This window comes from Mustela erminea, chromosome 18, assembly GCF_009829155.1.
Source record: "Mustela erminea isolate mMusErm1 chromosome 18, mMusErm1.Pri, whole genome shotgun sequence".
NCBI classification, from domain to species: Eukaryota; Metazoa; Chordata; class Mammalia; order Carnivora; family Mustelidae; genus Mustela; species Mustela erminea.
Genome location: NC_045631.1, coordinates 17,640,800 through 17,667,253, shown reverse-complemented (window position 1 = coordinate 17,667,253; position 26,454 = coordinate 17,640,800). Strand labels below are relative to the sequence as shown.

At 46.5% G+C, this 26,454-nt stretch overlaps 1 protein-coding gene and 1 long non-coding RNA gene across 3 annotated transcripts in view; one reads left to right on the top strand and one right to left on the bottom strand.

Annotated features, from left to right (window-relative positions):
* Positions 1-26,454, top strand: part of NXN (nucleoredoxin) — a 151,753-nt gene that overhangs the window by 64,045 nt on the left and 61,254 nt on the right. The gene's annotated exons all lie outside the window — the stretch shown is intronic.
* Positions 14,653-25,026, bottom strand: LOC116578285. Of its 2 annotated transcripts, none has more exons than XR_004280801.1 (4): positions 24,707-25,026; positions 23,670-23,821; positions 21,788-21,872; positions 14,653-16,171 (listed from the first exon to the last, which is right to left on the bottom strand). It is a non-coding gene; the product is annotated as an uncharacterized LOC116578285 (long non-coding RNA). The 2 variants fall into 2 exon arrangements; XR_004280802.1 differs by lacking the exon at positions 14,653-16,171 and adding an exon at positions 21,466-21,649.

Here is a 26,454-nt window from a genome sequence, read left to right as displayed (position 1 = left end):
CGCCCCTAGTGGTGACTCTTTTGTAATATTGATGGGAAATAGATGTAGATATTAAAGGAGATCTCACTTGATAAAATTTCTTAAGATATGTTATCTGTTACAGGCCGTTTCCCAGTAGCTGGCTTATCCGGGTCATGTAAAGTAGTTAAGATTCATTTCCTTTGAAACACAAGTGTATGAAGCTTTCATTTTTCATCCCTTGCAAAGCTCCAGTAGAAATAAAGAAATGCTGTCCTGTGAATAGCCAAAAGTTGTCATGGTTTTGGTGGCTTTCCTGTTTTTCTAATCAGCGCAGGTCAGTCAAAATGCTGTACTGAGACTTCATTCTAGGCTCATCAGTATCTGCTTCTGTTTGGTATCACTGAAAAACAAACACAAATTCCAATAATCTGTCCTTGCCAAATAATAGAAAAATCATAGAATGTCAGGGAGGATACTTACATGGAACACTTGGGTTTATGAGCTATTGTAATTTCAGAATTTGCCATGTCTTGAGATTAAAACTGAGAAACAAGACCAGTCTTTTTTTTTTTTTTTAATCATTGAATTAATATTAACTTAAAAGAAGATAGCAAGATGTGTTCTTTAATAGGACAGATTACTGGCAGGGTGTGTATTTTTTTTTTTTTTAGGGTGTGTATTTTTTAAAAGCCCTAATCTCGGTTTCCAGTGTTTGTTTGTTTGTTTGTTTTTTCTTTTCCAGTTTTGTTTTTTTAAACATGAGGAATTCTTTCTAACATCAAAGGTTACATGGATTCCCTCATAACAGAAGCAGGTGTACTTTCGAGTTTTGGGTTTGCAGACGGTTTTTGGCGCTCCAGTGGATGGAAGGAACTTCATGATGACCCTGAGGCCGATGTTTGGGCAACAGTGCTGGACACTGTTCACATTTAACCTCAGTGTCTTCAGTCCAGAGAGTTAGAACATGGGCTTTTGAAACACCCAAACTGGGCTCTAGAGTAGAAAAATCAGGGGTCAGAACTGGCATGGTCCTTCCTTCGTAGCACATTCCCACCACGAGCAAACTCTGGGGAACGCTCGGTTAAGAGCGCAAAAGTTGTTATGATTCATTTTGTTTCCGAATGTTAACACCTTTGCTACTGGTCCCTTTAGGTACAGAAGCAGAACTGCCTTTGATTAGGGGCCTCTGGTGTCTGTAGGGGTGGCCTGGGTGGGAGAAGGCAGGTGGGTCTGGCTGCCGAGCCCATGCGGTCAGGCTGCACTCAGTCGAGTGCTGTTTAGGAAGTATGAAGACAGCAAAACAGGTACTCTGCTACTTTGAGCAGAGACTCTACCTTCTTCTTCTTCTTCTAGTTGTTGTTGTTGTTTTTGCCTCCCAGTATATTTTGTAGTTCTTTATGAAGGTGGAAGTGTCTGAAGATATGCTCATATCAACTTGAGAATACTCCAGATCTGATACCTGAAAAACCCCTCTCTCCCCCCACACCTGGCTTGGTCCCCCATTCCACCCCTATCCCAGAACACTACTAGGAGCCAAAGAACCTGGTGAGCGCCATGTGGACTCAAGATTTCCCAAAACTCACTTTGGGCCATGCCGCCCCTGCCCATTCCCCCTCGTCCTTCCTGAAATGATGGACATGTCGAGCGGAACACACTTTGGGAAAGGCTGCTCTTAGATGTAATCTGGACTTAGAGAAACCTGGCGCGTTTATGGCTTAGCTGTAAAGTGGGGCTGCTGTCGTTGATGGCACCCACGACCACTGCCTGGATCAGCATTCTGCGTCCAGGGAAGAGCGCGCCCACCAAGAACTGCAGGTGGCCGTTGCAAAAGAGGATTTGTTCTCTGCCTACAATTCATTCTCCAAAGACAGAAGCTTTCTCTGGGTTCTCTTAACCTAAATCATTCTTCAAAACATAATTACTACTCACTTATTCACTTAATCGCTACTCAAAGCTTGCATTATTGTCTGCATTATCCTAACAGTGGGGCAAGGAGGAGAACCCAGCAAGTCTTTGTTCAATTATCAGGAAATATTTAGACAACAGCTCTCCCCTGAATCTTAAAGTATTGATTATTTCCAACCACCCAAATTCACAATAATTTGTGAGAACACTGAAAAGAGGAGGCTGGATGAAAGGGAGCAAGGTGGGGTGAATGGGCGGATGGTATGGAGGGTGGCTGTTCTCCATCTTTGTTCACTCGTTCAGGACATGTTTCCTGATTTGTCTAATTCTCTGGGAGGCAAGGCTCATTTTCTCTGGAATTCATTGACCAGTGATATAGTCTTTTTTTTTTTTTTTTTTTTTTAAAGATTTTATTTATTTGACACAGAGAGATCACAAGTAGGGAGAGAGAGAGAGAGGGAAGCAGGCTCCCTGCAGAACAGAGAACCCAATGTGGGGCTTGATCCCAGGACCCTGAGATCATGATGTGAGCCGAAGGGAGAGGCTTAACCCACTGAGCCACCCAGGCACCCCTGTATTCCTGTTTTTAAACCAAGGTCTTCATCTTAACCAAATAACTGTTTAAATATGCCTTGGAAATTATGATGGGATTTTTCTCATAAAGTAGGCTTGTGGCTTGTGATATGGTACCAGTGCTAGGGGATTGATAATTGGTATACATTTCTTACTGTTTATATATGTCTTCAGGAAGGAAGGACAGCTGTGTGCAAAATGTTTATAGACTGAAGACAGGAATGCTATTGATCTGTAAGGATGATCTATTCTCTTCCAGGAGCTGTACTAACAATAATCAGCATTTGCATAGCACTGTACAAAGCCCTTTTGTAAATATTTTAGCATATGATCCTTACAACACCCACGTAAGGGAAGTTGCATGGGCATTTTCATTTTTTTAAAATACTTTAAAAAAAAAAGATTTTATTTGTTAATTTGTCAGAGAGAGAGAGAGAGGGAGAGAACAACCAGGGGGAGCGGCAGGCAGAGGGAGAAGCAGGCTCCCCGCTGAGCAAGGAGCCTGGTATGGGACTTGATCCCAGGACCTGGGGATCATGACCTCAACCGAAAGCAAATGCTTAACCAGCTGAGCCACCCAGGGGTCCCTCCATTTACATTTGATGAAGCTGAAGCTCAAGAAGGTTAAGATTACTTGCCTAGAGGGGCGCCTGGGTGGCTCAGTGGGTTGGGCCGCTGCCTTCGGCTCGGGTCATGATCTCGGGGTCCTGGGATCGAGTCCCGCATCGGGCTCTCTGCTCAGCGGGGAGCCTGCTTCCTCCTCTCTCTCTCTGCCTGCTTGTGATCTCTCTCTGTCAAATAAATAAATAAAATCTTAAAAAAAAAAAAAGATTACTTGCCTAGAGTCATTTTAAAAATGGCCTTTTCTTTTTAAGAAATATTTTATAATAATATATTTTTTAAAGATTTTATTTATTTATTTGACAGAGATCACAAGTAGGCAGAGAGGCAGGCAGAGAGAGGGATGGGGGAAGCAGGCTCCCAGCTGAGCAGAGAGCTCAATGCGGGGTTCGATCCCAGGACCCTGGGATTTTAAAGAAATATTTTAAAAGCATAGTGTGTATATTTATTATTTACAGGCTGGTCATTCAGAAATACACAATTTAGCAGCTGGAACTCTGGACTGTACTTAGTGACACCAATTCCTAGGGCCTTGGAGTCCATACAGGAGCCACAAGCCTCACATGGCTACTGAGCACCTGAAATGGACATGTGTTGTGTTTAAAAATGCATCCTGAATTTCAGTGACTAAATATGGAAAAAAAGAATGTAAAATATCCCATTAATACTTATTGACATTGATTCTATGTTGAAATGATAATATTACAATTATATTGAGTTAAAATCTATTAAGATTAGTTAATGGGACTGATAGGAAATTTAAAATTACATAGGTGGCTCACATTATATTTCTATCAGACAGTAATGGCTAGAACCATTTTCCATGGTTTGCAAAAGTATGATTTGTGTCTCACACAAATAATATACCTTTATATCTCACTACCATTCTGGGACATAATTGTCCTTCACCTTTGTGGGAAGGGGCAGGGTGACCTAAACTTCTCTTTTTAGAGGACTGCTTTAAGAAGCTTATCAATTATTTTATAATCTCAGTATAATTTCAGTGTTTTTAATGATAGCACCTTGCAGGAAAGTTTTGATCCATGGGCCCTTGTTGGGCGTCATTGGTGCTCTGAGTGTGAGACTGTATGTGAGCACACGTGCACGTGTGTGGCCGGGAGAGAGAAGAAGAGAAAGATGGGAAACAGACCCTCCAGGGGTCTTTGCCCAACTGTGCAGCTCCCCACCCTTCAGGAATCAGATTCCTGAAAAAAGATTTGGATTCTCTACCATTCTCCCCTTCCCCTTAAAGAACTCCAGCCCTGGGGCTGAGTCCCCGTTCCTGCTGGGAGTGGACTGAGTTAGGGCAGAGCAAAAGGCTGAAAATCAAGTTAGAGAGAAACACTTTATAGCCCTTGACTCGCAGTAGAAAAGAGACCGTTGGGAAACATTTTTCTTTATGAGCCTTTTCTGATTTGTTGTCTCCCTTCCTCCCATCCCCGTTGGCTATGGGGTGTCATAAAATTGGAGCTAGTTGTTACTCGGATGGAAGGCTGAAGTCGCGGGCAGCCCACAGGTGTCTTTCTCCACTGCCAAGCCCCGCACGGGGCCTGCTCGCCAGGCCTTCCCCAGGCTTCACGGGCCTTCCAGGATCACTGAAACATCAGCAGATGTTGTCAGGCATGTATCGACAGAGTTTGGTCTCATTCAGCCTAATTATTAAAATTCTTGGCAGGAATTCCACATGAATCACCTCCAAAAAAAATTTGCATTTAAAGTTAATGCTATGAATCTGACTTGAGCCCACAAAACGGAGAAAATGAAGCCCAGAAATGTGGCCTTAACTATTCCTTGTCCACAGACTGGTGACTTTCCCTTTCCCACAAAGGATCGTAAATTTTATTAAGAACCTGTGTTTGGGGGTGCCTGGGTGTCTCAGTGGGTTAAAGCCTCTGCCTTCGGCTCAGGTCATGATTCCAGGGTCCTGGAATCAAGCCCCACATCGGGCTCTCTGCTTGGCAGGGAGCCTGCTTCTCCCTCTCTCTCTGTCTGCTTCTCTGCCTACTTGTGATCTCTCTCTGTCAAATAAATAAAATCTTAAAAAAAAAAAGAACCTGTGTTTGTTGGGGCGGGGTGGGGGGGGTGGTTTGCTTCCGAGAGGTCACTCCAGAAGGGAGTTACTCTGATCCTTCTCGTTAAGGCAGCGGTCAGTCCCTCTGGCTGTGGCATTCAACATCTTGGGTTTGAATCCTGCTAAGCCACTTAGAGATCATGTATGACTTCGGGCAGGTTCCTTGGCCTTTCTGAACCTTAATAAGGCTCCATCTGGAAAATGGGCATAATAATGCTTCTAAAGAGTTGTAGGTACTGAATACACTGTTGCATGTAATGCTAGTAGCTGAATGGAAGAGGCAAGCCAGCACCTGGTGACCGACCTCAGTTGCTTTTGTTAACTGCTCTTAAGTAATCGCTCCTTGGGGGAATGGTTCTGGGGCAGCACGCGGTGTTGGCATGATAGGAGAAATGAGCATATAAAGGTGCTTCTCTTGCTTCTCTTCTCTCCCCTCCCTCACGTCCCTGTAGACACGTTTGCAGGAAAGAAAACAAGCCCCGGAAAGCCTGTGGATTGACAGTTGACTCTTGGGGCACGGAGCAGCGTGAGACAGCTGCAGGAGGACGCCTGCTTTCTGGTGACCTCTTTGTCATCCCTGCGGTCTCCCTCCCCAGTCCGCCCTGCCTCTCTAGAGGTGGGCTTAGGACCCTCACTGTGATGGGGAGCTTCAGAAAGACATTTTATGCCTTCTGCTTGTGGACATCAGAGGAAGATAATCTGCTTGCTCCTGGAAGATCATTTTTTCCCCTATTTTATCATTATAGTTTTTAAGGAATAGTGCTAACGTTGATTGACGCCTGGGTTGGATCACGGATATCTGTTCTTTGTGTGTGTGAACAATGGTAAGACTGGTGAGAGGTAGGAGGTGAGTCGTGATACTTTCCCTCAGTTTCAGGTTCAGTCTTGACTTATCAGCTGGAGCAAACAGCCAGGGATATTCTGGGGACGTGACCATGGAGGGCTGGAACCTCTTTCTGGTGTCACTGTTCAGCTGACAGACATGACTACACCAGGCCATGTTCAAACTCCCAAGTGGAGGGGGGCAGCTTTCATTGGACGAGTGTTTCCAGGACAAAATCCAGGTGATGTATCACTGAGCTAACATTTAGGGAGTGCCTGCAGCTTGCCAGGCGTTGTGCTGGTTTTAAATGACAAAGCGTCCTTTAATCCTGGAACTCTTGCCTGAGGTAGGGACTGGAGAGGAAGCTGGAGGTCAGGACCGTTGGAGTACCTGAGTCACAGCGGAGCTGGGGCAGAACTGGCAATTGCAACCAGCTCTCCTGTTTCCCAGGCCAAGGTTCTTTCCTGGCATGAACTGCAGAAAAGGAAGGACTTAGCGATCAGTAAGTCCGCTTCTGTACTGGGCCCTGTTATCCCCCACTTCACTTAAATATCATAGCCGCACCTTCCAAATACCTGACTTTGGAGAGGCTAAGTGGGTGCAGATTTGAATGCCCTCCTGAAGTCCATGCTTGTTCCTTGGAATGACTCTACCACTCTGCCTCTTAGAAGATGCTTCTCGCTCAACAGATGGGGTCATTTTTAAATATCTGTACAGAACAAGCCTAAGCTTTTAAATATTGCAAACCCTTCTTTCTTGAAAAGAAAAAGGGAGACATTTTTGGCCCTCTTCTTTATAGGCGTTGGCTTTTGAGTGGTTTTTGGCCTTCTAAGAAAGAGCTGAAGTTTAGGCCCAGTCCCAGCGGTAAGAGTGAAAAATTAATGTCATTCATTCTTCTTCCTCTTGAACTAGCAGATCCCTTTTGCCTGTAAATAAACTCACCACCTCCCTCTTCCCACCCAGGGAGGACCCTACACGCTAGCCACAGCTTGCCAGCAGTCTTCTGTGAGGATGGAGATTTTCTCCTGACATTTCTACCTGATTTGTGTCTGTCTGGTTTCTATAAGAGGCAGTGGTATGTGGTGGGAAGAGTTTGGGTTTGGGAGCTCAGTCTGGTTTCCTGGTTTTTCTGACCTTGGGCAAGTTACCATTTCTGAGCCTCAGTTTCTCTGTCTATAAAATGCTTGTTTCTCCTCCTACAAGCATTTTAGCTCTACCTTTAGTAGAAAAATGTTAGCGTTAAAAACTGTAGTGTGAGGACAATCATTTAACAAAAAACCCTCTGGTTTCTCTCTATAAAATTTCTAAATTGAGTAGTATCCTTCCTTCAAGAAGCTTACTGTATCCCAGGAGAGAACCCCCATACCTTAATCACCATGACAGAGAGCAGAAGATGACATAAGCCTGGAGAGACAGGGGAAAGTGCTAGTTTTTTGGTTTTGTTTTTTTAAGGCCCAGTGCTGATTCCTACAGATACAGTAATGAATAAGGCAGTCTTTGCCCTTAAGGAGCTAGGTCTCCTAGACCTGCAGTATTTATGGCTTCTATTAATGTCTGCCATTTTCTTATTTGTAGTTGTTCATTGTTTGTCCTCCATTGCTAGTACGTGAGTGCAGGAGAGCAGGAACCCAAGTCTTACGTCGTATTTCCTATACCTAGCAGCTCAGTATTTGTTGCATGAATGAGTGGAGGGATGAATTATTAAATGAGATAAGGAGACACTTATGGAACAGAGGTGCTATCAGAAAACCATGCACAAGGCAGGGCGGGCACATGGGAGGAATCCCAGCCCCTTTCCCTTTTTGTTTGGTGGGGGGAGGGGTTGGCAAGGTGGGCATGTCATAGTAATTTTCCAGAGGAGGTGACGACCAAACTGATTCCTGATGGCAAAACAGTTAAGAGATAAAATTGGGACCAGAAACTATTCCAGGCAGTGGGAAGTGGAAGGGAACATAGTCCAGAGGATCACAGTACACTAGGGAAGGGGTTCACATACCAGGGGTAATTTGGTACCTGTGGGGATATTTGTCACAATTGGAGGGGAGTGCAGCCAAACATCCTACTGTGATCAGGTGGGGCTCCCACCCCACCCCAAAGAGCCAAGGCGGAGAAACCCTGAGCTAGGGGAAGAGAACTGTCTCAGAAGGCCTAGAGGGGGGCTGAGGTAGGAACAAGGGTGAACAGGAGAGGAGGAGGGAATGGCAGTGGGTAGGTAGTTCTTTGAGAATTCAGTGTCATTCAGCCAGCTCCATTCATGGAAACTTCTCGGCCAATAATATCGGGTTGCCTTAAATAATCTTGAACCAAGAATTCTTTTAATAACACCGAGTTGAAGAGCTCACAGTATTGAAGTCTTTGCTGACTGCCAGGGGACTGGGCATCCTGAAGGCCAATAGATGATGCTGTCTGTCAATTCTCTATTTCCTTTCCTAATAGCAGAACATTCCGGATGTCAGAGAGGCTGCCCAGCATTTTCTTTCTCTTATTAAATTTAAGCGATTGCCTTTCTACATTGGACTGATGAGCCATAACTGTATCAGACCTGGGAAGTTGCTTTCAAAAAGAAATGGAATATGACCCCCCCCCCCCCCCCCCCCCGCTTCTCTTGACCACATGACTCATCGCGCTAATTGATTGTCCTCTAAGCAGTGTTGGGCGGCCTATGGTGGTTTTGTTCATCCTCTGCTAGGAAAAAGCCAGGCCCTGATGCTGCAGCCTTTATTTTCACCCATCTGGGCATTCGAGGGTGGCTGCAGTCCTTACCCACCTCTGCCTCTTGGATTCCCAAAGACGGGCGTTCCAGTTCTCCAGTGAGACTGCCTTGGACTTGCCCGGGACCTGCCAGGAGCTGAAGGTTGTTTTCTTTCTCCCACAGGAAATAATTTTCCTGGGCACGGCAGCCCTAGGTTGCCAATCCCTTGCTTTCACGAGAGCTCACACATGTGTGACAGTGGCACTATTGTTGGGAGTGCTGGAGTTCCCATTACAGATCCTGTGTTTATCTGCTGCGGGGATTTTTCTGAGAGGTGTAGTTTAAACAGTGAGGCATGCGAAATCACCACTGGTTGAGGGGGTGGGAGAGAATATTTTCTGTGATAGAAGGCAATGGAGAAATGGGGTGAGCTGCTGATGGGGCACACGCTGTGGGAGCCTCAGTGGGCTGGGGTAGCCCAGGGCCGCTTGGTCCTTTCTATTGTCTTGGAAGTCTGGAAAGCTCAAGCATCTGTTGGTAAGGGTTTGAGAGAGTCTTGAACTGGGGGAGAAACTCCTGTTACGAGAACAGCTGTGCCAACTCCGTAGAAACTTCCCTGGGCTAGGCTTGATGAGATGAGACGGCTTAGTAAGTGTTTAGATTTAGTTAAAAGTGAAGTTGAGGCAGAGCTCTAGATAATAGCAGAAACCATCTAGTAAGCACGGCCAGATGACCCACGTGTAACTTTTGACTCCCCTAAACGCTTCATTATCCATAGGCTATTGTTGACCGGAAGCCTTCCCAATAACGTCAGTTAGTTGCCTGACAAGACGTAGTTTGTATGCTACACGTCTTATATACTGTGTTCTCACAATCAAGTAGCTAGAACAGAATGTTAGTAAGGAAATCGTAAGGAGGAGAGACATTTTCAGAACCGGACTGTAACAATCCACGTGTAAGTGGATGTGTGCTCTTCAGACCCGTGGCATTCAAGGTCACTGTGTGTGCTGTGTGCGCCGGGCACCAGGTTAAGGGCTAGGCGCACACGGTCCAATCTGATCCACCCAACGGCCCTAGGAGGAAGAGGAGTCATTCTTAAGGCCTGTTTTACCAAAAGGTTCAACCGTGGAAGAAATGGATGGGGTAAAGGAAAATGGACCGTGTGGGAAAGCTCTGGTCTTTCCGAGCCGGGCCAGGCCGTGTCCCCAGAGCAGCTTAGGGATGCTGAGTGCCGCTCGTCCCCTTGCCTGGCTTTCCCACGGAGTGCACCCTGATTGTTTCCCACAGTGTGTGTATGACTGTATCCTGTTCATCTGGCTCTCCAGGGAGCCTCTTTTCTTTCTCTCTTAGAGAAGATGAGCCATCAAGGGAAGGGGTGATAAAAGAGGAAAGAGGAAGGAAATGGGGTCACAGGTGAAAGGAATGACAGGAGTCAGAACTCAAGGCCGCAGGGGAGGCTGACTTCACATTTCAGGTGTGTGCATGTCTGTGTGTCTGCCAAATGGATGTAAACTTCATATTGACCCATCTCATGCATCCTGGGGGGCATACAAAGCAAGGGCTGGATACATGGGTCTCTGTCCCCATCGTAACCCTGCCAGAGCCCTCAGAATTGCCTAGGCAGAGGCACCTGGGTGGCTTGGTTGGTTAAGCATCTGCCTTCAGCTCAGGTCATGATCCCGCGTCCTGGGAACGAGTCCCGCATAGGGCTCCTTGCTCAGTGGGTAGTCTGCTTCTCCCTTCCCCGTTCCCCCAACTTGTGCTGACTCTCTCTCTTTCATGCAGCGGCCTAGGCGCTGGCTTTGAGGTCAGGACAGGAGGATTGGTCCCTCTTTTCTTGGCTCTGCGTGGACCCTATTCCTCCCCCCGACTTCCCAATAAGATGGTCCTCTAGAGGCATCTCTGCAACCCACGTACACTCAGAAAACTCACCTTTTCTGTCCACCATCCTGAAGTGGGACTAAAATCAGCTAGACTGGTTGGCTCACTCCAGGCTCTCATCCTGCCCCCTCCAGCGCGGTTTCTCACCTGGAACGATTTTGCCCCATAAGGATATATAGCAGTGTCTAGAGACTTTTTTTTTAATTCATAAACTTTATTTTTTCATTAAAATTTTTTTATGATTCGTTCTTTTTTTTAAAAACCCATTTTGCCTATCCCTTCACCCCCCCCACACACACCCCCATCCCTTCGGGCAACCATCATTTTGTTCTCTGCATTTATGGGATTGTTAATGAACTTCATTTTATAGGGCAGTTTTGGGTTTACAGAAAAATTGAGCAGGAAGTACAGAGTCCCCATGTCCCCCCCTTTTCCCTTCCTCCCCGTTTTTCCTCTTATTAACCTCTTCCACTAGTGTCGTGCATTTGTTACAAATGATGAGCCCATATTGATCCATTATTACTAACTAAAGTCTGTAATTTACATCAGGGTTCATTCTTCGCGTTGTACCTCCTGTGGGTTTTGACAAACGCCTAATGACATGTATCCACCGTTACCATATGACACAGAAGAGTTTCTCTGCCCTAAAAATCTCCTGTGCCTTCTGGAGACATATTTGACGGTCACAGTGAGGTGGCTGTCACTGGCATCTAATGAGTAGAGAGGCCACGGCTACCACCAGATGTTCTCTAATGTGCAAGGTTGTGCCCCGACAAAATGGCACTAGTGCCATGGTTGGGAAACCCCGCTGTATGGAGCCTCGTGCGGGTGTGGTTGTGTGTGGGGTTGGGGTGGGGTGGAGAGGCTCCAGGGCTGGAAAGGAACCTGGCATTTGGATGGTGGGAGGCCTGGCCTGGCTGTGCAGTGGCAGAAAAGAGGCATCGGGGGGGTTTGGAAAGGCCCGAGGAGAAAACGAACTGTAACTGGCAGGCAGCATTCCAGCCCTAATCCCTACACACATTCCTTTAACTCTCACCCTCTTAAATTCAAACCCTGAGGTCTGAGTCCAATTAAAATGCCAAAAATCGTAATTATTGGGCTGTGCACGGCAGGGTGAGCTTAGGTTACTCTCAGATGGAATGCAGTCTCTGATCCATCCAGGACTAAAAAGCCCAGGTCTTGGGTTCAGATCCCCTGGGTTTAAGCATCACAGTTAATCTTCTCAGCTGCCTCAGTTTCCTTTTCTGAAAAGGAAGACAGTTGTCCTCCTTGTCTTAGCTTAGGGTACCTTGACGAGTTGGTCTCTGCAGTGTGTACAGTGTTAGCTTTTGTGATGCCAACTGCAGGCAACAGGGCTTGCTGTTGGAGACCTAATCAAATACACACTGCCAAGCACTAGCCTTTTTTTTTTTTTTTTTTTTAGATTTTATTTATTTATTTGACAGAGGGAGAGATCACAAGTAGGCAGAGAGGCAGGCAGAGAGAGAGGGGAAGCAGGCTCCCCACTGAGCAGAGAGCCCGATGCCGATGCCGGGCTTGATCCCAGGAGCCTGAGACAGTGACCTAAGCCAAAGGCAGAGGCTTAACCCACTGAGCCACCCAGGTGCCCCACGCACTAGCCTTTTTATACTGGGACAGGCTTATGCGGATGCTGAGGTTTGCGGGTGAGGGTGGCAAGCTACTAGAAGGCTGCTTTTAAAGACAAGAGGTTTGTAAGGGAGAAATTCAAGCTGTCAGTCAGCCGTTTCTGAAAATGGGGTGGGGGTTTGCGCGTATGAAGTGGGTGGTGTAGCTTGCGTCAGCTTGCAGACCTCTCATTGCTCCGTAAATCTTGTCAAGTGGGAGCAAGGCCTTTATTCCCCTGATAGGCCTGGGAGGAGAATCCAAAAACCAAACTCACTCCCCTGCAGAATGTAAATATGGATAAAGAGAAATATTCCTTTTCATAAATTACCTCGTCCACCGTTATCTTCCCGGAGTCCTCTAAAACCCCAAATGTAACCAGAAAAATGATGTTGTGGAAAAAAATTTTCCTTCGTGGGTGTTGGGGCTGGAGAGGGAAAAGCTTCACAGAACAAAAAAGGTTCCAACCGAGACATGTAAAACAAGTTTTATTAAAACGTTAATTATCTCCCACCTGCTGGTCCTTTGTGAAGTTCAGAGGAAAAGGGCTAATTGAGAACAGCATTTGATGTTCACGAGAGTTGCTGGGTTCTTTCCTCTTCTTAAAAGGGATTTGTTCTTAATCAAGTTTATTTCATAATCAGTAGGTCCAGACACGGCGTGCACATTTGCATTTTTGACACTGTTTAATTAAGATCCTTACCTGTGAGGTGTCGACTTTGGTTGTTTCGAATTTATTGTCTCGGTAAGTTTGGATCTCAGGTTTGGGCATTTTTCCTTAGACTGCTGGTGTGGGGATCATGAACTGGCCATGCTCCTGCGTGCCCTTTGTGAGTGAGGCCACGTTTTGAGTTGGCAAATCCAGGGGGAGCAAAGACTAAGCATTCCAGTGCTTTGTTGCTCTCTCTGAAGTAGAAGTAGTATCCACGGGCTCTGAAGTGTCTATGGCCTTAAACTTGAAACCCCAGGCACCACACTCATTTTGCATCCTGCGACCCCCCAGGATTAACCCGCTGGCCTTTCTCCTTTATCTTCACGTTTCCACCATCTACTTTTTGACCTGAATGGCACAACCATCCAGCCATCAAGGCTCAAAGCTTTCAGCGTGTTGCAAGCATGATAACTTCACCACTTAGTAAGAATTTGGCTCCAGCTGGGACGGGGCTTACTGCTCTGCCTTCTCACTCTCCAAGGAGGCAAGGGTCGCCTCGCTGGTGGGGGGAGGAGCTGAGAGCCGAACCTGTTTCCTGACCCGTACAAGCCCTTAAGCAGAAGGCCATGGTGCTTTCTCTTTGTGCTCTGAGATTCTAACTCCCAACTTCCTGGGACTTGTTTTCTGAGTCTAGCAATTGGAGTGGATCAGTCAGTGCTTGCATAAGTTCCCAGGTATCTAGAAGGTTCTCTGACATCCCCACTGTCGTTTTTCTCTGTGAATGATAATCACAGTTGTCTGAAGACCTTAGAGCACCCTACTTTTTAAAGTTCTTAAAATCTTGCTGAACCTTCTCCAGTTCTGAGATGTGGAGTATCCCCCCTCCACCGGCCCATTAAAAACCCCTTAAGCCCAGTGTTCTGTTCTTTTTTGTGCTTACTCCCTTAGGTGTGGTGTGAATCCAAGCGGAAGGGAAAGGAACACTTACAGAGCACACACGGACAAATGGCTTGCCTGTCCCAGTTACCTCAGCAACCTGCGAAGTAGTTACTGACATCTGTGTTCTGTGAACAAGGGAACTAAGGCTTGGGGGAGGCTCAGCAGACTTGCCCTTGGACTTCATGGCTAATGGGCGGGGACAGAATAAGGATTCGAACCCAGGTCTGCACACCACCAGAGCCCATGTGCTTTCACCCTACATAATTTCCTTTCCATTGAATGGGAGTTGGGTTTAATGAAATTTTACTTTTTCTTAGGGAAAAGGAGGTAGAGAAGCCTTATAGAAACACATGGAAAACCTTTCTTTTTTCCCCCCCTGAAGCCGCCAGAGGGGCCATCTCAGTAAAGGGGGTTTACTTACATCAAGTGAATGGAAAAACTCGGTCATGTCGCTGCCAGGAGCCTGTGTTTCTGTTTAATTGGCTAGCACACACTTTCTTTGTCTTTGTTTACCTTGTGGCTGGTTCTGACAATATGGATTCTTTCCTTAGCCTCTTCACTTTGGAGAAGTAAGCGGTAGGATTTTAGTGGACAGAGAAAAGGACTGAGAACACCCGGGATTTGGAAAAACTCCACTATGTGGGGCAAAACAAGAAGTATGCTTGTTGACTTTGATGGCAAGAGCTTATGAATGGGGGGCAGGAGCTTATGAATGGGGGGCAGGAGCTTATGAATGGGGGTGGCTCAGTCTGTTAAGTGTCTGCCTTCTGCTTGGGTCATGATCCCAGGGTCCTGGGATCCAGCCCTGTATCGGGCTCCCCGCTGGGCGGGGAGTCTGCTTCTCCCTCTCCCTCCACCTGCCCCTCCCCCTGCTTGTGCTCTCTCCCTCCCTCTCTCTCAAATAAATAAATAAATAAAATATTGTTTTTAAAAAAGCACATGAATGACCGCCTCCTGCATCACACCCCCCGAATCACACACAGCCCTGTTAGCACAGAACTTCGTACACACCCTCTTCTCCCCTATCCCATCCGTCCTTCGTCACTGCCGTCTTCTCCCTGGGAGAGTACTGGCCAGTCCACCAGCAAGTGTTTATTGAGCTCCTACTAGATAAAAGTTTGTTGTACCCAGATTGTCAGACAAAAATGATAAAATAAATAATAGAACAAGATCAAGGCATTTTTCCTTTCGATTTCGATCAAAGTACCCAGAGGAGTAAGAGCGGTTCTTTCTGGATACCTTCTTTGTGTCCTGTCATTTCAGGATCACTGGCAAGGATTTTGATCCACTTTATAGAACTGAAATTTTCAGGATTTAGCCATTTCCTTTCAGAGCCTTAAAAGTCATTGTGTAATCTGGACTATATTTCCTGTTTCTTCTTCCCTTTCTCCTGCTTTTCTCCTGTCGATGTCCCATCCCCCTCTCCTGTACTCCCCCCGCCCCCCCGCCCCAATCTCTGGCTTTTCTCTCACCACAGTGACTTTTGGTAGCTTAGCAACATCGATTCTCATGTAGCAAAGCTTCCTGTGAACTGCTGGCCCTCCCAAGGAAAAATCATGTGAAGCGTCAGGTATCCAGCAGAAGTGATCTCCTTGGGCTAAATATCCCTTTGGCTTGGTAAGGGCAAAGCCCATTTAGTCCAGCCTGGATGTGAAGGGACCTTCTGCTTGCTTTATTTATTGATTTTTTAAAGCCAAAGCAATGTTAGCAGAGCCAAGAATAACGTTGGAGAGACTCTGTACAAGAACATACCCTTGCGCAGTTTCCTGATGGGAATCCAGTCAGCCTTACACTTGGGACCCGGGAGCTTTGGTTGGAGAAATCTTGCACAGCGATCCAAACGGGATGGGTTCTGGATGCAGAGCCTTTTAATTCTGATGGGTTCCTCCTCCTGCCAGCCTCATGCTGCCTTTTCCATGTGGTCTCGTGCAAGGGTTTTGAGCCATATTTAGAGCCTTTGTTCCCATTTTCCCAGGAGAGCTCAAAAAGCCAGCATCTCAGTCCCCACGTAGGCACAGAGCCTGTCTTCGGAATGGGGCTTGTGGAGAAAAAGGACCTTTCGGTCATTTAATTGCAGAGACCATCCCTGGCTGAGAAACGCAACAGGAGAAAAATGGAAGTCTGGAAGGAGGAGATCTGCTGCGGAATCTTTCAGCCTTTCGATTGCCGATCTCCTGCTCAGATGCGCACGTCTGTTAGTCACCATCCAAGGCTTGCCTGAGTGTTACGGGACCTGTCCTGCCAAAGCCCCGTTCCTGGATCTCTCTCCCTTGTACCAGTCCATCTTACCCGGGGGACCTGGCCTAGGATTGCTTTCTCTTAGATACCCTGCTTCCTCCTCAGATGGCTCTTGCCTGCTGATGTGCTCAGCCACGCTCTTCTTCCTTGCATTCCTCCGTCATTGTTCCTTGTCCTCAGTCAGTTATGTATCTGGGGGAAAAAACCCCACAAATTAATAATAATAATTAATAGCAGATTTTAATACTCCTTTTTATTGGATCTAGAAATTACAAGGACAGGCAAGTGGGCCACTCTGGCCGACAGTGTTTGTTACTAAGGTGAGGTAGACCAGTTCACCACCAGGAGCTTTAGTTGACCAAGTAGCTGCGCGGGGTGGGTTACTGTGAGTGTGGGGACACCATGGTTTTGATCTTTGCTTCCCTGGGTGCTAGACTGGTTGTTGGGGTATAGCTGCCACGGAACCGTTTATTCACACTCTAGAAATCAGTTCTACCAGGACATCCACGCATGGTGAGACGCTTTGGATCAGACAGTGGCTCAGGCTAATTTATTAACTTGCAGGGGGCCTCCATCCCTGTGCTGGTGTCTGATCATTTGCATTTCATCCAGGACGCTGCATTTCCCTGTTCTCTAGTGGCTAGAAAACCAGATTAGGAACTAGATTTTAAAAAAAATTTTTTTTTTAAGATTTTGTTTATTTAGGGCGCCTGGGTGGCTCAGTGGGTTAAGCCGCTGCCTTCGGCTCAGGTCATGATCTCAGGATCCTGGGATGGAGTCCCGCATCGGGCTCTCTGCTCAGCAGGGAGCCTGCTTCCCTCTCTCTTTCTCTCTCTGCCTGCCTCTCTGTCTACAGTGAACTCTCTCTGTCAAATAAATAAAATCTTTAAAAAAAAAAAAAAAGATTTTGGTTATTTATTTATTTGTTAGAGAGAGAATGTAAGTGCGCAAGCAGGCAGAGCAGCAGGCAGAGGTGGAGAAAGAAGCAGGCTCCCTGCCAAGCAAGGAGCCCAATGTGTGACTTGATCCCAGTCGGATCAAGTCCCAGAAGGACTTGATCCCTTCGACCTGAGCCGAAGGCAGTGGCTTAACTGACTGAGCCACCCAAGCGTCCCTAGATTTTTTTTTTTTTTCTTCAAAAAGGTAGTTGGATGGCAAGATAGAGGGATACTTCTTTCTAGGTATTCTCAGCTCAACCCTTCTGTGAGCACTCAGTCCACCCCCTCCCCCAACAGTGTGGGGCATACTTCCAGAACTTGCTTTTGTGTATCCTGATTTTCTCTGTTCTTTGCTCACCACGCCCTACATCACGTCCATGGTACACCCTTCCCCCACCTCTGCCCAGGTCTTCCTTTAGTTGTGCTTATCCCCCTGACTAGGCCAAGGTCCTGTGGTCTGGCTGCTCCATCTCTCTACTTTGCACTGTTTGGAACAATTATCTCTAAAAAATCTCCACCAAGCGAGCTTTCCTTGCTTCTCTTTAGGGGAATTTCTGGTTTTCCGGGTGCCTGCTTTCTGGGGAGGATTCCAGGGGTCCTCTCATGTGTGATCTCTCTTGGGAGGAGATTTTAGTTTTGTAGCCCAGGACATTTACGGCCAGCTTTTTTCTTTCTTTAGCCTCAGGTCATGAAGGTGGCGTGGGAGGGACTGCCCCCTGTGGGTGTCATGGAAATTTGAGGCCCACGCTGGTTGGACTCCAAGAACAAAGACTACTTTTACAATAGCCAGCCAGCAGCTCCTGCCTGCGGAGCTCAGGGAGAGAAGAGAGACCTGGGCCTCCAGCAGGGCGGTTGCCTGTCTGAGAAACCGAGATTTAGCAAAGAGCGAGCCAGGTCCTCATCCAAAGGACCTGTCTTCTTCCTCCAGCCTGCTAACTTCTGCCCTGATAGGCACGATTCTTACACACATTGGTGTGAAGAAAGAAATGAGAGGAAAAGATAGAAAACTCCTCTTTTCTTCTTCCACTTAACAGTGAAGTGCAGGTTCTATGAACTGACGTCTCAGATATGTGGAGGGGGAAGAGGCTGGGTCCATTGCTCCGAGATCTTTCCTTCACCCCACCTTTTCTCAGGGAAGACGGGACCACCCACCCACTGGTTTTCTGGTCCTGCTCCAACGGCCTGGCTTTGGGGACCTCGGTGGCTTCTGGTTAATGGTTCCACATAGCCAGGCAGAGTCCAGCTTGCTTTCCTCAGGTTCTGTGGGGTTCTCCACAAAATCACAGTTCTGTCAGCAGGGTTCTCTGCTTTTCATCACTTCTTGGGAGGTTGCGAGCCAATCACCTCCTCAAGTCCCAGGTTGATACAATCAACCTCACCTTAAACCACCAGCTTCCCACAGGCTCCTTCCAGATCCTCATGCCTTCCGGCTTCTCTTCCCCAGTTGCCTCCAACACAGCACCTATCCCTCAAGGCCATATTCGTGCAAAACAGGCTCTTGTCAGCTCTGTCTCTGCCTGTGAGAAGTTCAGCTTTAAAGATTTTTCCTTTTTTTTTTCCCCTGAAGATTTTATTTATTTATTTGACAGAGAGAGATCACAGGTAGGCAGAGAGACAGAGAGAGAGTGGGGAAGCAGGCTCCCTGCTGAGCAGAGAGCCCGATGCGGGGCTTGATCCCAGGACCCTGAGACCATGACCTGAGCCGAAGGCAGAGGCTTAATCCACTGCCTTCAAGAGTTTTGCTTTTTTAAGCCAGAGCCATTAGAAACTCTAAAGATATTATGCTCATTCCTCTTGTTCTCTAGAAGTTCTGAACATGAAGCCCGGTCTTCTCAGCCAGAAGATGGGTTTGAGAAGGTAGAAGTGTGGCACGCGGGGTGAGCCGTCAGGAGGGGCCTGGGCCTGCGGTCCCCACCCCCGCCTCCTCCTGTCCTTACTTCTTGGCCTCAACAAGGCACAGAGTGGCCTTGAGTCTTGGTTTCCCATTCTCTGAAAAGTGTACGCACAGCTATATGACCAGGACTCAACACCGGTGTCTCAAAGCAGGAAGAAAGTTACTCAGTTTGTCCTTCTTGGGACGCAGTGTGGTGAGTGGGAAGAGCATAAGTTTTTCGTTTTAGAGCTGCTGTCTGTACCCCCTTTACCATCCAGTGGCTCTGGTTCTTTCCACCGAGTTCCTTCACTCTCTCGGAACCTCTGTCTTCTCATGTCGTAAACGCGGGGCTGATGATGGTGATGCCCACCTTCAGGACCGTTGCTGGGGTGAGATCACTCCAGGTGCGTGAGGGGCCAGGACAATGCGCCGTATACAGCAGGTACTCTCTTTGTAAGTGGTGGTTGTGAGGAGCGGCTTGCAGTTAGAGAAGAGAGTAAGACCATTGAGGCACCTGGGGATTGGGCACGGCACAGGACCTACCTCACGGGCTAGCTGCTCTGGCTACGCCTGGGCTCTGCCACTCCGAGCCGGGTGGAAGGCTCAGCAGCTAGCCTGCCCAATGTGCTCGCTTCACTTAGTTGGACTAAAAGAGCAGCCACCCTGCGCCTTCACTTGTGTTGACGTTCCTTCATTCATTCAACAAACCGGTAAGCTAGTACCTATATTCTCCCGGTGCCTGAAAAGGTACTAGGGGAAATTTTGAACAAAATAGCCCCCATTTACAGTTTAGAGACAGAAAGCCAATCCTCATTATGCAGAGGGATAATTACTACTAAACGAGCTAACAAATGTCAGGTGCTTTGCACACAGTTGTAACCATCTTAGACGTATAGAAGCCCCCCACACCAGTGTAAAAAGATGTCTGGAGGGGTGCCTGGGTGGCTCAGTGGGTTAAGCCTCTGCCTTTGGTTCAGTTCATGATCTCAGGATCCTGGGATTGAGCCCCTCGTCGGGCTCTTTGCTCGGTGGGGAGCCTGCTCCCCCCTCTCTCTCTGCCTGCTTCTGTGCCTACTTGTGGTCTCTCTCTCTGTGTCAAATAAAAAATCTTAAAAAAAAAAAAAAAGATGTTTGGAGGCAGAGTGGAATGGAGGGGTGCTAGGCCTGTGAGAGTAGCTGATGCTTGATCCAAGCCTTGAGGACGAGTGGGGACTTAGCGGGTTGGACGGGTGTGAAGATAGTTGGGGAGGGAAGTTTGAAGAGGGAAGGTGGTAGGAGGGTGCTCTGGGCAGCTAACAGCGAAAACGAAGAACTGCTCGATGCACGAAAGGACCTCAGTGCTTTTGCTCTTCTTGCTAAGGAGTGTGGTCTATATGCTCAGGGTGAGGGAGAGCAGTAGAAGGAAGTTAAGCAGAGGCTTCTGTGTTTGGATGAGGATAGATTCAGGGGCGGGGGGGAGGGCAGACCAGAAATGGTCAGGAGGCAGGTGTAGTAACGTGGATCTGAGCTCCAGCTAAGGCAGCTGGGATGGAGAGAGGAGAGGTAGGTTCAGGAGTGATCCGGGGAGTGACTGAGTAGAAGGAAGATGGTGGACAACTCCCAGTGCTCTGGCTTGGCAGATTGGGTGGAGATTGACAGGACAGAGTAACAGCAGAGAAAGATGGGAAGGGGAGGTGATCACTCTTGGGAAGGTGAACACGCCGGGTAGGCAGGCACTACGTGTTCACTCTGGAGTTCGCCATTACCTACCCCGAGATGGAAAGAACAAACTTTTTTTTTAATACAGAAAGAAAAGATGCACAGATCTTAAGTGTTGAGTTCAATGTGTTTGGACAGCTGTTATGTAAATATCATGCAAAACAAGATGTAGGACATTTCCATCTCCCTTGAAAGTTTCCTCTTGCCCTTTCCCAGTCACCCCCCGAACACGTTTGGTTTTCTGTCACTATCATTTGCTTTTGCACATTCTAGAACTTCATATAAATGGAATCACACATACACCTTTAGCGTCTGTGGAGTTCATCTGTATCGTGGCACGTGTCAGTAGTTCCTGGATGTTGCCGAGAAGTAGTCCACTGAATGAACATGGCACAATTTCTCCATTCTTCTGTTGTTGGAGGGGTTTCCAGTTTGGGGTGGGAGATGGCTGCTAGAAGCTGGGACAGTTTGTTGCATGAACATATTTTTAAATTTCCCTTGGGGAAATACCTACGAGTGGGATTATAGGGTTAGAGGGTACGTGTATATTTACCTTCAGAAGAGTTCTTCGAAGGGGTTGCACCATGTTGTACACCCCCCAGCGGGGCATGAGGGTTCTCACCAGCGTCTCGCGGTGTCAGTCCTTTATATTTCTACTGTTCTAGTGCCTGTGAAGTGGTTTAATTTGCATTTCCCTGATGATTTACGATGTTGAACACTTTCCATTTGCTTATTGGCTATCCACGCATCTCCTTTTTTTTAAGCGTCCACAAATCTTTTGCCTGTTTTTTTTTTTAATTGGATCACTCCTCTCATAGCTGATTTGTAAATGGTCTTTATATAGTTGGGGTACGAGTCCTTTGTCAAAGGAGCATTTGTGCACATTTTTAGATTTAATACCACTTGGTTCTACCCATCTAAAAGCAATGGAGACATTTTTAGATTCTTTCCAAGATATTATGAAAGGTTCTTTAGTGATTATAATCCTTTATTTCAGACTTCGAAAGAGGGTGTGTGGCACTTTCTGTGACCACAGTCACAGTTGCTGACTGTGGGTTTAGGTAGGGGATTGGAGCTGAGCAGGGCCCAGGGAGGCCTAGGAAAGGCTCTGGATGTTAAGAAATATGTTCATTTGTGGTCCCAGGGAGAGTCCTTCCCAAGCTGTAGAATAACCAGTGTTAGAGTCTTTCCAAGAATATATTCCTCTGTGTTATTTTTAAAAAAACGATGATAAATAATGGGAACTTCCAAACTTAATTTCACTGTAGTGAAAATACTGTATGAATCGTATCTACTTACTCAGCCTCAGTGGTTCACAGCCAGTGGTGTTTCGTCTGATCTCCATCAGTTAATTTCAAAGCAAATCCCAGATGTCATGTCATTTCTGTCATAAACATGTTAGAATGTATATCCAAAAGAGAAAGAATCTTCAAATACACAAACACACACAACCAAATTACCACACCTTAAAAATTAATAATTGCTTAATAATACTTTTGTTTTTTAACAGTTTATTTGAATGGCCTTTGTCTGAGTTTTGATCATCACTGGGAGAAGACAAGCTTGGTCCTTTTTCCTCCATCCTGGCTCTTCTTGTATCTACTCCCTCTGGGGTCACGTGTTCTCAGCCTAGCTGTCCGCTTCCCCTTCACTTTTTCTTAAAATCTTTATGTCCAGGGGGGCCCAGGTGGCTCAGTCTCTTGAGCATCTGACTCTCGGTTTCAGCTCAGGTCATGATCTTGGATCTGATCTTGTGGGATCGGTCCACATCAGGCTCCACACTCAACAAGGAGTCTGCTTGGGGTTCTCTCTCTCCCTCTCTCTCCATCCCTCCCCACTACTTGTGTTTTTGTGCATGCTCTCTCTCATAAATAAATAAATTTTAAAAATAAAACTAAAGGGGCACTTTGTGGCTCAGTCGGTTAAGCATCCAGCATCTGCCTTTGGCTCAGGTCATGATCCCAGCGTTCTGGAATCAAGCCCTGTGTCAAGCAGGGAGCCTGTTTCTCCTTCTCCCTCTGCCCCTCCCCTGCTTGTGCTGTTTCTCTCTCAAATAAATAAATAAAATCCTAAAAAAAAGAAAACCACCTTTATGTCCAGCACACATACATGCAGAAAAGTGCAAAAGACATAAATACACAAGTTCCTGCATTATAACTTCCATATAACCACATCAAAGTCAAGAACTAGAACTTCGCCAGACTCTAAAAGTCTGCTGTGTGTGTACCTTCCCTGGCCCAGCTCCCACCCCACCCCCCTTACCTTCCAAAGAAACCATCACCCTGACTTTCATGGCAATCACTCCCTTGCCTCTCTGGAGAATTTTCAGCCCGAGTGTGCTTCCCTAAACACTATAGTTTACTTTTACCTTTTTAGAGCTTTATATAAATAGAATTATTTATTAATCTGAAAATGAAGTCAAATTTGTCAGGCTTTTCGTTTAAGGTTGTGCTCTTGGGTCACAAGAAGAAATCCTTACCAACCCAGGGGTGCTTTCATTCTCAGTTTTTTCTTTTACCTTTTGACTCTTGTAAGCTTTATTGTTCTGCCTTTGGTGTTTAGGACTCCTTTTCACTTTTCCCACCAATTTCCCATCTCACTTTTCCCAGGAAGACATTCCACAAGCATGCAGACTCCAGCCGATTGTTCTTTTGTTCTAGCTTCTCAACCCCCAACATGAGGCTTCCTGTGGACAGCTGTGGACAGCGTGGACTCACCGAGCAGAGGCCAGGGCTCATGCTACGGACCAAAGAGGGAGCAGCAAGAGAGGGAGACAGTTCCAGACATTTGAGCCACTGACCCTGGTCTGATCCACCTCTAGGAACTCTGGCCCATACTGGGATTTGCAGGAGAGGGCCTCGTTTAAGCTAGCCTTATCCTCTTTCAGCCCAAATGGCCTGCTTGGTTTCTGGTTAGAAGCATCTACCCTTCACAGTCAACTTATTCTTTTGGCCTAAAGAATGTTCTCCTGGGGCACTTAGGTGGCTCATTGGGTTAAAGCCTCTTCCTTCAGCTTGAGTCGGGCTCTCTGCTCAGCAGGGAGCCTGCTTCCTCCTCTCTCTCTCTCTTTCTCTCTCTCTCTGTGATCTCTGTCAAATAAATTTTAAAAATCTTAAAAAAAAAAAAAGAATGTTCTCCTAAATATGTAAAAGGAATTTGATGGAGGGATCCCCAGTTCTACCTGCTGTGGGTCAAGGGAGCCTTGAGCACCTTTTCCTCTTCTCTACTTCTCACTCCCGTGAGTAGAGGTCCTCGGGTGTGCTAGCTTCCGGCCACTTGGAAGAGTCTGTGGCTTTTCTGGGGGTGCTCTATTTTGAGTCCGATTGTTTGGATCTGATCAGAAAAACAAACACTTATTTTGAATTTTCTCCCTGACCTCTCTGAGCTAGGTTCAAATGATCTTTTTTAACTCTACCACATGTGAATTACAGAAAGCGCTCTCCTGTTGGGGAAGTGGGTCATTTCCAAGATTTTTCTCTCCAGGAAAAGTGTAACTTATTAGTTTACTGAGAAAGGCTCAAGCAGGAACAAAGAAGTGCTTATTAAGACATTTTCTTCTTTTATGTGCCCCTAACACAATCTTATCATAAACCTCAGCCCTGGTTGTTAATCTGAAGTTATTTAATTAAATTCTTTCATTTTACATATGAGGAAATAAACATCCCCTCCCCCAAAAAAGAATGATTTGCTTAAGGCCATGTGTTGTATTCAGAGACTGAGGATTAGGAATTATGCCCTGACTGAGGATAAGAAAAACAATGGCTTTAAAAAAAAATTGTTGTGATCTCGCTATTTTTTTTTTTTAATTTCTTGAATGAAACCTCATCCTTGAATTTGGTGCATCAGACAATCAGGTTGGAATGCAAGTGGAATTTCCATTCTTAACCAAACAAAATATAGCTCAGAGATTCTCCTTGAAAGATGAATTGTTCTCAGTGTCATTTTGTTCATCACTCTCTGCCTGGATCAAAACACTGCTTTACCACAGTGGGCATTGTTGTTGAATTCCATACCTGTGAGAGAAGCTTCTAGAGACCTTTCGCTTGAACCGCACATATTTAGCGGAGTTGTTTTTTCTGAGCCATCCGTTTTGCTGCCCCCTGCTGGAGGCCGCAAAGATGCAGTTGCTGAAAGCTCCTCCCCACTTTGTAGGAGGTAAACCATACCCCCACCCCCACCCCCACCCCAGGTGGGGAAAGGCCAAGTCCAGCAAATTACCAGTAGGTTCGCATGCAGTATTCATGTTGGATGTCTCCAACTCGGTCAGTCAGCTGGTGGTGTCTTTACCTGGTTGCTGGAGAGACCTCAGTTTCCATGGATCCAAAACCAAACTTGTTTCCCGACTTCCACCCCTTCTGCTTCGTCTTTGTTACACGACTTCTCCATTCCTCACCCTCCACCCAGTCTTTCATTAATTAGTTCATTCAATATTTGATCTCTTAACAGGTTTTACCTGTTTTTAAAGGCTCTGTTTAACTCCGTAACAGCGTTCTACTGATTCATGGACCCAAGCTACAATCCTTGGCATTTCTCAACTCATTTCCCCTCATTCTCAGGGTCCGATTAAGTCCTGCAGAATTGCTCTAGGATTGCCTTAACCAGTCCGCTGACCTCCAGTCTCAACCCCGTGACAGGGCTCCCAGAAGACCTTCCTAACAACACCAGTTGTTCATACAAACACACCTTCTTTGCAGGCAGATTGAATCCAAAACTCCTTGGTGTGGACCTCAAGGCCTCTCACTGCCGAGCCCCACCCAGCTTCCCGGGTCCTCTTGTGCGCCCGCGTGCACACTCACCAGTGCTCTGCACTCTGCCATGTCAATCTGCCCCAGAGATCCTCAGACCGCCACCGGCTGCATCAACCTTGAGCCTTTGTGCCTGCTGATTCCTCTACCAAGGCTGCCCCTCCCTTCTTCTCTATCTGGTGTCGAGGGGCTCAGAAATAAACTGTATGCATTGTCCCTTCAGCTGTGGAGGACTCTAACACACCGGTCCTCCACTCTGCGGTTACTTCTTGGCTCTGCAGATCTCTCTCGTGTCGTCCATTAACTCTCCTTTAAGTAAAGGACAATTTCTTGTCTGTTTCCTCCTCCAGACTATGGCCCCAAAGTGTAGCAGGGGTTTTTTCTTCTGGCCTCATTTCCAACAGTTTGTTTCCATGATGACATGAACGAGAGTCCTACTTCTCAGCCCCCATGGCACCAGCCGTCACCATCACTGCTCCCCTACCCTTCTGAACACCCTCCAAGGCTTTATATTCCACAGTATTCCAAAAACTTCCAGTTCCCCAAGTGTCCTGGGTTCATCCTTTCTCTCACTCTGTCTTGGCTGCCTTCTCCCAACCTATTCATAACCTGCCTGATAAAATCTACATCATTCTTCAAAAAGCAGCTCAGACATCTCTTCTTTCTCCATTTGCTCTAACTTACAACAAGATTAAATAATCAAAATAGCTCATACTTAATGTGGCACTCTCAGCTCTCGGCACTGTTCTAAGCATGTGATGCTTGACACGAAGTAAGCAGTCAACCAATGATAGCTAGAATTATTCTTATTTTTAATAATAAGTTGCCTTTATGTTAATTGTAGTGTTGATGTGTTCCTTCAAAATTATTCTTTTCTCTTGTCTTTTTTGTCTTTTGTTCCAGCTAATTTGTTTATTCATCTAGAGCAGACTCTGGTTTTCTCAGGTAGGCCTCTGCAGTAATGACAGTTGCCTTGGTGGCAAAAGGATGGTGCTTGAGCGGAGAACTCAGGCAGGAGAAGACAATGATTCTATTTTAGGAGTGTGTGTTGGAGAATGAAAAGCCGAGAAGTGTTCATTCTTACTAGACTCTGGTCTGTTTCCTTTTCCCACCTTCCCTTTTCTGTTGTCCTGTGTAGTAAATGAACTGCCCTGATTTTCCAGGGAAATGACTTAAATGAGGGCTTAAACATTTTTTCCTTGACCAACTGTGAGAAAATTT